General features: G+C 37.5%; 1 protein-coding gene across 12 annotated transcripts in view; it reads left to right on the forward strand.

Annotated features, from left to right (window-relative positions):
• The window catches only part of TRAF3 (TNF receptor associated factor 3), a 72,698-nt gene that overhangs the window by 6,223 nt on the left and 53,689 nt on the right, over nucleotides 1-12,786 (forward strand). Inside the window, exon 3 of one of the 12 annotated variants that reach the window (XM_075503625.1) lies at nucleotides 10,440-10,582. The exons of 10 other annotated variants lie outside the window; for them this stretch is intronic. The gene's annotated coding sequence lies outside the window, so the exon portion shown is untranslated. Of the gene's footprint in view, nucleotides 1-10,439; nucleotides 10,583-12,403; nucleotides 12,426-12,786 lie in introns of those variants that run through there. One more of the 12 variants, XM_075503628.1, reaches the window with a different exon arrangement.

Raw genomic sequence — 12,786 nt, forward strand, 5'->3', positions numbered from 1 at the left:
CTCTTCAGCTACTAATGGAATGCTCTGGCCCATGCTGTGCTTTTCTTCCATCTTAAGTTGTTTGGCCAAACAGTATAAACGCTCTTAATTTCTCAAGCTGGTTTGTCTGATTCTTAGAAGTGGCTTTTTTGAACTGGTTTTGGTCAGATCTCTTCTAATTTTAGTTTGTTAAGGGATGACTTTTATTCCAAGGTAGTTTCATCCTTGCACTTGAGCAAAGGGACTGCATTTTCCCTTTTACTTTACCTCCATTTACATAACTTTTCTCTGGAAATACTTGTTTCCAGACTTGTACTTATGTTCACACTTCTGGCTAATAATTTCTATCTGCAAATCCACTTTTCTTTGACCTCTCTGTAGCTACCTGCTTCTTTGATTCCCTCCCCACCCCACCTCCTGCTCCAGGTGAATTAACAGGCTCTTCTCTTCCAGGTCACTAAAGATGGTCTACAATGTACCCTACTATTGTCTGAAGTACACATGTCTTTAAATCTACACTTGCTCTCTCATTCCATCCTTTTCACTGTCCTCTTTTCTGTTCAGCACAACATCCTTGAGAGAGGAGCATTGTGCTTTTGCCTGGGAATGTTTTTATTGTTATGACTGTTGCGGTTGAACCTGATTAAGATACCAGTTCTACATTCAATAGGTACTGAAGGTAAAGTGCTTGTGGTTGTAAAATGACAAACTCTCAAAATGCTACCATTTGGCTGACAGTTTGAGTAGAAGGAAGTAGGATACCTAAATAAATGAAGGCTGCTGATTTGCATATGCACATCTCTAGCAGTTTTGGAACCCTTTGATGCACTAGTATTTTCATTGCCTTCTAAAACTCACCATTTTGGCGGGGGAAAAAAAAGGATTTGAGCTAACTTCATTTGAAGTTAATAATACGTAGTATCACTTGAAGTCAGCAGTATCTTCTCTGTCTGTTTTCCGTCAGGAGTTGAATCATGTTTCTATCTACAGAACCTGAGCATGCTATATTTCAGATTAGCAAATATGTCTCACTACTCATCCATGGTGTTGATATGTAATGGAAATACTAATGGATCCTATGTTGTAGTTCAGCTAGTAGATATTGCTGTTGTGTTGCTCAAAGTGTTTGGCAGGGTTTTTTGTACCTGTGTTACAGCAAGGTATTTTGACACTTTTTTGGAGCATGTGCAGAAGAATGCTCTTGGCAATCTCTAGGAAGGTAAAACAAGTTTATTGTTACTTGTGTGTTGTACTTCATCAGCTATATTTCAATACTTGGGACCATAAATTTCCCTTATTCCTCTTTCCTTCTTACAAATTCCTGAAAACTTCACTTTCATTTTGAAAAGGATTATTTAGACATGCAACTTCCAGTATTTTGGCCAGTAAGACTTTGAGGGAGTTTTAGGGAATTTACTGTGTTGGTTGTTTGTGTGGGTGGGTTGTTTGTTTGTTTGCTTTGGTTTTGTGTGTTTTAAGAAAGATTAGGACAAGCAAATAAATATCCACCCACTGCATTCTGTGTATTTTTGCTGAGGAGATTCTCTCTAAATGAGGAAGAAGCTTGGAATTGTCCCGTTTATGTAAATAAAGCTGTTAGTACATATAGCCAAAGTATTATGCAGTAATTTTGCAGAATTATTTTGCAGAATTGGTGTGTGTTTTAAATATGAATTCGATGTATTAGTTGACTGTTCTGAGATGAGATGGGGCAGACAGACTTTGAAAGTCGTTTGAGCTATACATAAAAAGGCATTTATTCCAGAACAAGTGTCCATATGCTGAGTTAATTAGAAAAGTTCAAAGTAGTTGAACCCTTACTTGCAATGTTGTGATTTATATAAAGAACAAGGAGGACAAAATACAGTGAGGGGAAAAAATACTACTTCTTATAGATCCATTTCGTACGTAAGTTCTGTCATGTTTGTTTGCATGAGAAAATGTTAATGAGATAAATAGCGGAAGTTGCCAAGAGTCATCACGCTACATGCTTTATCAGTGCTTATGATAATTTGCTACACAACTCCCATACTATGTTTTGTAGCAGAAGCGCAACCTGAAGATGTCTTGGAATGCTTAACTTCATCTTAAGCAGGTGTAGGTAGTGACTTCTGTTGCTATGGTTAAGGTCCAGGTTTGTCCATATTCCTTACACTTTAGAGGTACTGACTTCTGTTTTGCTTTTGGAGGGAAAGTTTAAATATGCTTAAGGTAGCTGTACTTTTTAAGCTGGCATTGCTGCTTCACAGTTACTGGTTTTTTCGTTTTTTTTTTTTTTTAAAGTATTTCTAACTAAAATCTTATCTCCTGGTTAAACAAACGTCCTGTTGTACTTAATAAATTTGTATGTGAATGTAATGTCTGTGGGGAGAAAAGGGCTGTCTGATTGTTGTCTGTAGAGAAATCATTTGGCTTCTCTTATAGCTAATCAGTTTTTATAAAGTATTAAATAGGCCATATGTTAAAGTATCAGTTGTTAACACCTCCAAAATAAAATGTTTGTCATGTTAAAGAAGGGGAAAAATTGGTGAGCTCTCCATTAGATGGTGCTGCTGGGACTGAAATATTTATATACCTAATGGAAGCAGGCTTCTGCCTAGAACTGTTTTCATGGCTGTATTTTTTTTTTTTAAAGACTTCTCTTTATTAAAATACTTTCCAAAGGCAGGGATACTTGCTAAGATGTGGGGGGTTTTTTTGGTGGGTTTTTTTTTGTTGTTTGTTTGTGGGGGTTTTTTTTCCTTCATTTGGAATGAATAGATAAGATACTGAAAAGACAGGCTGTCTCCAAGGGAAGGAGGTATGGAAGAAATAAATCCTATTCTTTTTGCATGGGTGATTTAGATTTTAGTGGCTGCCTCTGTTGTAGCTCTCGTGTTTAAGTGTAGACTCTCTGTTACGTTCATGCCCTGCTATCGTGTAGATGGGGATACTGCAGTATTAAAGAAATTCAGAGTCAAGAAATGCTTTATTTAAAAATCCAGAAATTAATTAGACTGACCATTACAGCAATAACACCCTCATGAATCTAGTATTTGAGTTCCTGTCTTCTTGTTGACTCCTGTCTACTAGCATTTCTTTTTAAAGAGCAGTGTTTTAACTTAAACAGATAATGATAGTATTCCTTTTCCTGAGCCCTGACTGACTAGTGGTTTTAGAAAAACTTAAGGGAACAAAGATGGTGCCTACACCCAGAGTCAGTGAGTACCATCTTAAATGCTGTTGGTCATCCCAGATGGTCTGAAGTTGATGCTCCAAAAGTGTGCAATCTTCCATATGGCCGAACTCTTACCTGCTAGTCCTGCGCACATCTTGGATATTTTAGGGCATCTAAAATTGTACTAAACGCCCATGATTGGACACCTGCCTCACTCTGCAATAGTTAGAGTTGAGATACATATGAAATAAAAAAAAATGTGCATTAGCAAGTGTATTGTTAAATACTCCTTGCTGTTAGGACTCCTTCAAAGATAGCAAGACAAAGTTGCTGAGGTCTTTGAATTCTCCCACACCACAGGGCTGTAAGTAGAAAAAAACCCTCATTTTTATAAATGGTGTTGATCAAGAGCGATAGAAGTTAGTCAGGTTGTGTTCATGAAGCCACAGCCCTCTTCTCATTACAGGTAGAAGTTTTTTTAGTGTGATTTAAAGAATCAAGGTAATTGTGACCACCTAGCAAAAAAATTTAGTAGTATTAAATAGCACTGAACAAGAAACTAAGAGACAAAGTCTTTCTTAAGAAACTGAGATGATTTTTTTTTTTCTTTTGAAGAAGTAGCTTAGCAAAAATCTACTTCTTGGGGTTGGAAAGTTTAAATAATTTCAGATCCAGCAGTGGGAAGCCTAGCTTAACAGACTTGGCCTGAGTTTAACAGCTGTTAAAGTGGTGTGAAGCAGCCAGTGGATTTCACATGTAATTTTCTGTTTTCAAAAACAGAAATTGAGAAGTTCACAAATCTTTATTAACTTTCTAACCTTGGCCAAGGTTAAAATGAATGGCAGGTGCTGTTAGTTCCCCAAAATCTAGCAGGCTGAAGTAATAGGCAGAGCGATGATTCTCTTTGGTCTTAATCATCCATTTTGGAATAACTCAAATAGGAAAAGTTATCAGTTGTGTGATAACTGGAGAAATGGACAAGCCGTTGTGTGAGAGAACTTGGCCATTAGTATTTTATCAGTTTGCTAATAATAACCCTTAAAGGGGCAATTAAAAGAGCACTTATGATGTCATCCAGCCATATGACTTCACATCAGATATGAACTTGCTATTCCTCAGTTACATGATTGGCTTGCTAAGAGAGGCCAAAACCAAAGGTGGAAGTGAATCGGGCAGTAAGAAAGTCGTGCTTCGTAACCTTGATTAGAAAGCCTTGATTCTAATATTGCCATAGGATAGTGTATAGACAGAAGGGTGATAGTATACTGGGCTCTATTAATAGATACTTAAATATTAGCAAAACCTAGCCTTGCTTCTTCCCTTCTACCTTGACTTTCAGCTGGTTAGGAGACTACCTTTGTGTTTACAGGCTAAGACTTGGCAATTAACAGGATTTGTCATTGTATTTTGCTGTGCTTAGGTTCCAGATTGAGAAATAGCTATTGTTCCTATGGCCGAAATGGCATCAACAGCGTATCCCACAGGAATGTTGATTAGAGAGGGCATAGTAAGGACTGGACAGTCAGAGAAGAAGTGACGATATATTGTAGTGTATTAAGGATGTGTATGTTTATTTTTAGGTGAAGAAGGTAACGAGGGGCGGTCTAGGGAGTGATAAGAGCCGTATTGTGATAGACCCACCAAAAATGGGTGGGGTAGTGAAACTCATTTCTGTTTTAAAAAAAAATACTAAATGAACAAATGGTCAAAGATGAGATTTGGCGTAAATGAAGGATTTAATTTGCACAGGTATCTTTTGAGAAAGGCGTGTGGGATATGCAGTCCTATGCAAGAATTTATTGGTGTACGGGGAAGCTCTTGATAATAAATATGGATGCTTGTCTTGATTTAATGTTGACCAAGAGAGGAAGGAGCTGGTTAAAAAGATGATAGAAGGAGGCAGCTTGTGAAAGATTAACTTGAACTGATAAAATTCAGTATTTCTAGGAAGTGAAGGAGGAAGAACAGCAAAATAAAGGCAACAACAAGAATTTAGAAAATTTGTAGGTAAGATGCTGTAGGAAGCATGTTAGAGCCTAAGAGGAACTCAGTAAAGTTACCTTCTTTTTAGGGAACAAGTGTGAATTAGTAATTTTTACTTTCTTTTGCACTGACACGTAGCAACAGGCTGCTTTGGCTAAATCAGTACATTGCTAATGATCTGAAATTTGAGAAGAAATTGTATCAATTTAGGTGACGATGTTAAAGATGAGTAAGAAAGAATGGCACAAGTGTGTAGGGAGAAGATTGGAGTGTTTGAGCCATAAAACAATATCAAACTAACAAGGGAGATAAAAGGATAATGAGAAAATGTTTTTCATATGGTCTTGAGCAATAAGAGGTCATTGTTCCATTAGCCAATGTGGAAGGAAAAGTGGCAAAAGTTGATGCCAAGAGAAATGAAGTAATTAATTCTTTCTTCTATCTTCTTTGGAAGAACCAACTGATATAATGCATAACCCAATTAGCTGTTAACTCTTTCACATCTGTTTGTGATAATTGATTGAGGTTAAATGCAGTTCAAAAGGGTTTTTGTATTTGATCTTGTGGTTTGTTTTCTGTGATAGGAGTGAAATGAAACTGAGTAATGAAATTTATTTTCCAGAAAAATTAGAATAAATGTTTTGTTTATAAACAACATCTGCAAGATAACAGGATGATGGTAAGGGCCATTAGAAATTTCTCCATGGTATTTTATCACAGTTCTTTCTGTGTCCTGATTAAGGGTCTAGGGGACTGAGGAGAAACGGTCTGGTTTAAAGGACGTGGCTGCAAGGGTAGCGTGCAATGGATTGGAAAAGTGAGCAGGAAGATGCAGGTAACTCTTGTCATCTTAGGTAATATTGTCCAGGCATCTATTTTGGCTCCTGAGATAGTTAAAATTTTCCAACAGTGCCTTTAAGGACTGAATAATAGAGAACAAATTTAGTATATTTGCAAATGGATACCAAACTGGGAACCCCTGTAAGTATTCTGGAGAACAGAACTCCAGTTCAAAATGAACAGGCCTTGGTGGGGTCAGTGGCACCAGGTAGCTCACTGCTCTAAGTTTTCATATGGCCTATGTTTTTCTAGCAACCAATGACGCAGCTTTAGTTTCTCTTGTTCTCCTAATTTCAAATATTGAATCCAATTCAAGATGTCATTGAGCTTCAAAGTATTTGGCCTACAGCCCTCCTGTATTATCTTAAATGAAATGCCTGAATCTGATGTTAAGACTAAATGCAATGTGTCAGTCTTGATGCTGTTACCAACACTGAAATGAAATTGTGTATTTCCCCTACTCTGAGTAGACCCAGAGCTGCAGTGTGCTGGAACTCGCTTTGTACCTTGAGTAGTGTTTAAACTGATAGCGAATGTGAGTTTTATGTTGTATGATGTTGTGAAGTGAACTGTAAAAACCAAGGAGCCATGGTTTGGTTGGGTTTTGTTTGTTTGTTTGGGGGGGGGTTTGTTGTTTGTTTGTTTTTTTTACTACCACAAGCATAGTAAATTCCAAGGAAGAGGTGGGAAGGCCAAATAAGCATGTACCAATATCTTAATGGCTGTAGTTAGTCACCAGGGCTCAAGTATCAGAGCCTATTGCCAAGTATTACATGCAATAAGTAAAATACAAACAAGAGCATTTTAATAACCCATGTTTCTATATGGCCTTATTCCCTGTTAGAGCTCCCTGAGCCCGTATAATACACTCCTAAAACTGCTGTTGTCTCTTTGTTCTTCTGGTCTCTACTCATTTTCCTGCCAATAGAAATGTTTTTAAGAAACCTTTAATGTTTGCATACAAGTGACTTCTAAGATACTCTTTCCTTACAGCCTCTGATGAACCACCCTACATATCCAGATGTTCAGTGCAAGAATAAAGAGGCCAGCGTGTAATGGCTGTAAGTTAGTATGGAAGAGTTCAGCTTCCATTGTTCTAAGCTAATGTAGGATATTAATCTGTTTTCAATAACTAGGATGAGACTAAGTCATGACGGGGTCATTCTTTCTGCAGATACTCAGAGTGGTCAGTCCTCTTTGTGACAGTATCGCAGCTTTGCTATGACTGTGGCAGATCTAGTTAGTCCAAATTAACTAACTTTGGTAGGCAGGCAGGATGAGAATTGATATTGGGCTGATGACTCTTCAGGATTACGGTAACTGATAAAACTGACCTACTGCCGATACTGAATGAGGCAGAAATGCATAGTGGAAATACATCTTGGCACGTTACACATTTTAAATCAGTAATACTGTTGCCTGCAATTTGTCCAAACTTCACTGTTTCTGGTGGTTGTCTAAACACAGAAGGGCTTCAGGGTTGTCTCCAGTCCATACTCAGACTTGCGGATAGTTGGACTGGAGGTATAAAGTCTGGGAAGTCAGACTTTATGTCAATAGAGAACTCTTGTTGACTTCTCTGACTTCTCTATGTCAGTAGAGACATGTTTCTTGTCAGTAGAGAACTCTGTCATGTTCTTAAACAGTGATACATGGGGCTTTACCTTCTTAAGTCCACAAGCAGAGCACTGTAGAAGGACAGAAGTCTCCATTCCAGAAAAGGAGTCCTCTTTCAGGTGTGTAGTGTTGTTCTCTCTGCCTTCATCCTCTCCTTTTTTCCATTCACCAGAGGACTAGATCAGGGGCTGAACTATAGGCTAGAACACAGCTGTTTGTTGCTGCTGCAAGGATTTCTTTTTTAATCCATCCTTTGCCTCTGCCTCTCTGGTCTATAGTTTTTTGGTTTTGGGTTTTTTTTGGTTGTGTGGTGTGTTTTGGTTTTTTTTTTGTTTTTTTTTTTTTTAACTTGCATTGTGCATTTTGTATTTTGGATTACTGTACTGAGGTCCCTCCCTGAACCACATGGAAATACGTTGTTAGACAAAAACAACTGAAACCTTTATAGCACTATATTCCTATCTGAATTGAGAAGATTGTTTTCATGGTGTGACCTTAGCTTATGACAGTAGCTCCAAGGGTTCTGATCTCTGTAGGGCCATCTTGCAAAATAGCAGATAAAGCTTGCTCCAGCGTGATTTCCAGATGTCTAATGCTCTAGGAAGAGCGGTGCTCACTCTTGTGATTTGAAGTGTAGCAATTGCCTTAGGTGGAAAACCTAAGGCAGACCACAAAACCAATATTGTTCTGGCTGTGGTTTTTTGATAAGGCATACAGGGAGTGCAGCCTGCCAGTTCATGGAGGCTGAGGACTGGTATTCAGTATGTGGATAAATGTGATGAAGTCCATGTAAGTACAGTGCTGTCAAGAGTGACAAGAGAGTCTAGTTGCAGGTGAGGACAAGTGTTTACCTGTCCTGGGGAACTTAAAAAGCTGTGCTACTGTCTGCTTTCTGTGTGAACTGGTGGACACCTTTGGGTCCTCAGGATGGTTCCCAGACATTGCTTTGGTCATGACAACAGGGACATGTTGCTTTTTACTCGGGCAATGCAGCTGTATTGCTGGTCTTGGTCTGCATGCTCCAGGAGTAGAATTTAGGCCTTCAAATGAATGAGTGCATCACCAGATAACAGAAAGAAACATGCTTTTTGTTTTCTGTTTTGCATGCTTTTTTTTTTTTCCACATAGATGCAAGTTGGTTCTGTCATGCAGTGGAGACAGCCCCTTTAACTAGGTTTCAATTTAAAAAAGAGCATATAGTTATTGGAGTCAGAAGGCCTTTTTCATTTTCTTCTGTTATCATCAACTAAGATAAAACTTGCTTACTCACAAATGTGGCTTTTGCTGGCAAATACATAGGTAAAGTAAATTGTTTATGAGAAGAAAAGTGAGATAGGATGTCTTAATGTACTGTGGGGTAGAAAGAATGTTGCAGTAGGACAGAACACTTTATAAAGGAATGGCATCACCAAAAGTAAAATTAAAAAATAAGGACCACAGAAACAGTTGTTCATATATTGCATTATGGAGCCCTAACACCAGGAGTTGGCAAAAGGTGATGAATTTAACTCTCTGAATTTGGGCTTCTAAACTCCCCCCTCAGCACTCCCCCCCGAATGCTCTGTGGCCTGTTAGGAAAGTTGTCTTACACTGTCATGGTAACAGAGTTGTACTTCTTCAGTACTAAAACGAACGTGGTCTTTGCGCTTTTGAGACTTCACATAGTAGGGTTTAGTTTATGATCAGTTTTGTAATTTAAAATCTGTTTTAGAGCTCAAATCCCAATACTTGTGCATTTATGATCCACAGCATTAATTCAAAATATTTATTCAATTTCCAACTTTCAAAAAGTTGTATAATTAAAAAAATAGACTTAACTCTTAAGTATCATTAAAAATATTTTAAAAGCAGCAACTAAACTATAATCTGAACAGTCTGTATTTTCAAATTGATCATTTTTAGCAGAATAAGGGGAATAATACTTGAGCTGTGAAATGTTTTGAATTGACTCTTTGATTTTAAATATAATCCTTAAGCTTTTATCAGCCCTCTGAAAACGGAGGAAGATTCCTTCATTCAAGCTACTTTACTTGGTTTGAGTGAACTGGATTTTATACTTTAGTTGGGTTGCAGCACGTTTTCGTTGCTAAAAGAAGGAAAGAACACCTTTCAGTTCATTACTGACTGTCTGTAGGGATTCTTGGCTCTCTTGTTAGCTTTTATTTCACAAAGCGAAAATGGAAGAAATAAGATGGTATCGTGCTTTCTTGTAAATCCATTCCGACTGTTTCACTAGTACTAATTTTCTACAAGAATAAAACTGGTAGCTTAAAAAACTACTTCAGTTCTCAGTATCACAGTTTAGAAATGGCATCGATGTGCTAGCCAATATGTTTTAATACCATTTGGTGGTAGTATTAAAATTACCTGTGTTTTCAATGTTCATATTTCCTTCCTTTTATATCAGAGTGTAAATCTTTCCTATGCTGAATAGGTTGAAGTACAGTAGCTAGTAAAATTAGACCTGTGTTGTGAAATGGAGCATGCATCTCGGGTAGTTTCTTTTCTTGGTTTTGGTTTAGGTTAACAGAAGTATCTTTACATCTGCAGTTTCTGGAAATTTAAGAACACTGTGAACCTCTGGCCAATAAAAATTTTCCCATTATGTAAAACATTCTTGCAGATTAGCTTGACTCACTAAGTGGTGGCAGTGGTGACTTCCTCCATGAAGTAAATAGACTTTTGCGATGAATTTTCTAGTGAACTAATAAATCTCAGTGCAGCTTTTTGATTTGCTATAGTTTGTTATGGTTTTGTGCAACCTTAACCTACTATTTCTCTTTTCTGCCCTCAGGCTTGCGAGAATTGTTTCTGTAACTTAATAGGACATGCTTGAAACCGACTTTACTTGTTTGTTTCCCAGCAGGAAAGCCTGAGTGCTTAGGCTTTAACTGAATCAAGACCAGCTCTCAGCAGTGGGAGACAATATATTAATCCATTGGAAGCACAGACTGCAGTCTTGTGTGTCACTGTGGTTTGTGTTGTGAATTTTTTTCATGTAAACAGGTAGGTTGCAACAGTTCTTCTGTCGTATGTGTTTTTGTGATATGTACATTCAGAAACCTTATGACAGTTGTGCGAGTTGGGGTTTTTTGTTGGTTGTTTTTTTAGGTGGGTTTTTTTTTTTTTTTGGTAGAAGTAGTATTTGTATCATTGCATGAAACTGTGAAGTACCTTGTTCTCCTTTGTGTTTTCACATCTTTAAGTTGATGGTATTAATTTTACAAATCATCATCAGTGCCTGGACTCGCTTTAGTTATGAATGAGGGTGATACCTCAAAAGTCAAACAAGTTTCATTCTTATTTCTGTAAGTAAACCCTCTTATAGCCTTGCTCTTTCTTGTTCTGTGTCTTCCACACAGAATGGACTGTTTAGCAAGTTCTTCTGCACTTTTTGCCTGATGGAATTATGTTGCTTGAGAATATATGGAGGCTTGTTTATTTATAAATTTTTGGTTTGTTTTATCACTTTTATTGTATTTGCAAGGAAGGTAAGCAAATTATTATCTCCATTTTGTTAAATATCTGAGGGAAAGATTTTTTTAAAAATTTTTTTAGTGTATGTGTTTTTGTTTTGTTTTGGGTTTTTTTCCAAATAGCTTAAAAATATGATTAGAATTCATAGGTGGTAGCCAGCTTCCTCAGTCAGCCACAGCCTAATTTGGGAAACTACATTATACCTTAGTTGCAAGAGGAGAAAACATCCTGAATCTTTTAGAACAGTACATTGAATGTGTTTGAGGCTGTGTTTGCCTTCCTTGTTCCACTCCACTTTTTGTGGAGTTTGAAAAGAAATGATGCTTCTACAAAAAAGTTAGTAGTCCTGTTTGCCTTCAGTTTAAGCTGTAAATTAGGAATGGATAAAAAAAGTGAAATGTGCTCCTTTCAACTTCTTGACACGAACATAGCAAATTCCTCAATCCTTCAGGTGAGTGATAGGGCTTGTGTCTTTGGAGAGTAGCAGAAGGCGATGCTCTGGGACTACTCTGTGGCCTGTTCCTCAGAGCAGGTGCAGCTTTATAAAGCTGGAAGGTAGAGAGGCTCTTTCAAAATTTTGTGTGGAAGAGAGGTAGAAATAAGCTTTTTGCTACAATAACACTGGGCAATATGTTAAGCAGTATGACTAAGAACTTTTTGTCAGTAATGAATTCTGTGAATTAATGATGCTGTTTATACACAGAAGTTCGTGTTCTTGTCACAATAACTTCTTTTGGTAGGTTCATGTAACAGTATAACAAGTCCTTTCTAGATTGTGATCTAGACATAGCACCTGAAGGGTGCAGGAGGAGGAAATAGTCTGCTGGAATGATTGGATACTATCTTGGCCTTTTCTCTTTCTGTCTTACCCTCCTACCAAGAAAACACGGGACCTTGAACAATTTATGAAGCAGACTTGCTATCTTTCTGTAAGATTTTTCTTCCTTGGCCCCATCTTCTACCTTAGTGCTAGGTGTTTTTTTTCCTGAAGAAATGCTGTGTACATCCTTGACGGTGTGTGAATCCCAGCCAGAAAGCAACTAGGCTGCCTGTGGCTGTCTTCAAGTAATTCTCAGTGTCCCGAAGCAAAACAGGTTAAAAAGTGTCATTAAGGTGCTAGTTTTAGACTAACTGTGGAAACTGAAAAATATTTAAAGATCTTATTTTACCATTTATGTTCTGATTTTAGGGGAAAGGGATATTTTTGGTCCTCATTCCCCCCAACTTTACCAAGATATAATTATGTTTTTGTGTTCCTTATTTCTAGTTATTTTTTCACTTTTGGCAGTTCCCAGCTTAAGACTGAAGTCTTATTATACAAGGTAATTCATATACAAGTATGTGAAGAGATGGGAACTTGGTAGGTGTCCAGGTAAGATCAGAGAAAGGAGGCATTATATCTGTTCCTCAACGAAGGAGAGTAGAAATGTACAGAAGTGCTCTTAAGTCATGCAGGAAGGCTCTGATACCTCTTCCGATTACCCCCCCTGTTTCAAAGCCAACAGGCCTTTCTCCTTTCCAAATGCATTATCATCTTTTTTAAATGTGGTACATGATGTTTGGTCTACAAACCAGGGAAGAGAATTGAAACTGAAGATGACCTTTAAGTGTTAAATAAATTATTTTTAGTGGAGAGAAGCTTAAAATGAAACTAACTAAAACTTTGTTTGGGAGCCTAAACTGAGTACATGGTGTCCATTACAGGAATTTCAATTTTAACTAAGCCATGTTAG

This window comes from Mycteria americana, chromosome 5 (genome assembly GCF_035582795.1).
Source record: "Mycteria americana isolate JAX WOST 10 ecotype Jacksonville Zoo and Gardens chromosome 5, USCA_MyAme_1.0, whole genome shotgun sequence".
NCBI lineage: Eukaryota > Metazoa > Chordata > Aves > Ciconiiformes > Ciconiidae > Mycteria > Mycteria americana.